The 1,475-nt window shown below is 40.0% G+C and overlaps 1 protein-coding gene across 5 annotated transcripts in view; it reads left to right on the top strand.

The window, feature by feature from the left end:
- The window catches only part of FAM222B (family with sequence similarity 222, member B), a 113,663-nt gene that overhangs the window by 21,391 nt on the left and 90,797 nt on the right, over positions 1-1,475 (top strand). For 2 of the 5 annotated variants that reach the window (XM_011940823.1, XM_011940818.1), the window contains exon 2: positions 658-691. The exons of the other annotated variants lie outside the window; for them this stretch is intronic. The gene's annotated coding sequence lies outside the window, so the exon portion shown is untranslated. The remainder of the gene's footprint in view (positions 1-657; positions 692-1,475) is intronic. 5 annotated transcript variants of the gene reach the window in all.

Genomic DNA, 1,475 nt, shown 5'->3' with positions numbered 1-1,475 from the left:
ACAGCCGCCAGACCTGGCTAATTTTTTGTATTTTTAGTAGAGACAGTGTTTCACCGTGTTAGCCAGGATGGTCTCGATCTCCGGACCTCATGATCAGCCCACCTCAGCCTCCCAAAGTTCTGGGATTACAGGCGTGAGCCACCACACCCGGCCTTTTTTTTTGTTTTTAAGGCTAGCCAAGTGAAGCAGTGGGAATGAAGAAGCAACAAAGAAATTTGTAACCTGTTGTATCAATTAGTTGTAAACACTACTGCACTTGGAGCAGCCACATTTTAATTAGAGACCAGCACATAAATAGTTCTGAGTCATACAATAAGTGCTGTAATAGAGATCTGTACTAAGTGCTATGGGAACATTAGCTCTGCCTTGTAGTGGGAGGGGAAAGTTACAGAAGACTTCCTAGAGAAAGAGTCAGTTGAGTCTTGAAGGAGGAATACAATTTGGCTGAGTCAACCAAAAAAAGGATCGGAAAAGTGACTGAAGTGAGGAAAATAGCTTGTACAAAGATACAGATGTGCAAGAAGTATGGACATGTGGACTAGTTTAATGTGGCAAGATCATGGGCTATGAGGAAGGAATAGAAGGAAGTGAGGTGAGAGATGGGTTGGAATCCAGTTATGGGTGACCTTAGTAAGGGGTCTGAATTTTATTTTGTAGGTGCTGAGGAGTCATGGAAGAGTTTTTAAACCAGGTAAGGAACACATTTAGATCACTGTTTAAGTAGAAGTAACTCTGTTGACAGTGTAGAAGTTAGATTTTAAAAGGCACAATTGATTGTAGGGAAACTAGTTGGTTGGGAGACTGGTGTGATGACTTGAGAGATATTGAAGATATCAGGCACAGTAGTCATGGTAGAATTGTAGACAGATTGAAGAACTTTTTAGGAGAGTAACTAAAAGGATCTCATTGACTTTATATTGGGGAATGGGTAGAGAAGAAGGAGTTGTCAACGATGGAGTTGAAATTGCTGGCTTGGACAATTAAGTGGAATGTGATGTCATTAACCAACTTAGGGAATACAAGAGTAAAAGAGGGTATTACATTTGAGGAAAATAAGTTTGATTTTGGTATGTAGTATTTGAGATATCTGGGAAATCCAATAGCAAATTCCATAGGCTTCCGGATATATATATAGGTCTTGAGTAGAAAGGTTCAGAAGGAAGATACAGATTTAGTAGTCATTAACATGTTAGTAAAGTCAAATTGATGACCCTGTGAGTCCAAGCTTCAGTTGCTTTATATGCTTGTTCATTCATATCTTTTTGAGAGATTAGCCTTGCAGGAATGTGGCATGACAACTACTACTTCATAGTACAGTGCTAGTCCTTTTCCTTATTTTTCATTTTTTTTTTCTGTGAACTTTTTTTTTTTTTTTTGAGACGGAGTCTTTCTCTGCCGCCCAGACTGGAGTGCAGTGGCCGGATCTCAGCTCACTGCAAGCTCCTGGAGAGCCTAACGTTGTAGAGGACTTGATG

The sequence above is a fragment of the Colobus angolensis genome, unplaced genomic scaffold (genome assembly GCF_000951035.1).
Source record: "Colobus angolensis palliatus isolate OR3802 unplaced genomic scaffold, Cang.pa_1.0 Scaffold193, whole genome shotgun sequence".
Lineage (NCBI taxonomy): Eukaryota > Metazoa > Chordata > Mammalia > Primates > Cercopithecidae > Colobus > Colobus angolensis.
This window is presented reverse-complemented; position numbering and strand designations above follow the sequence as displayed.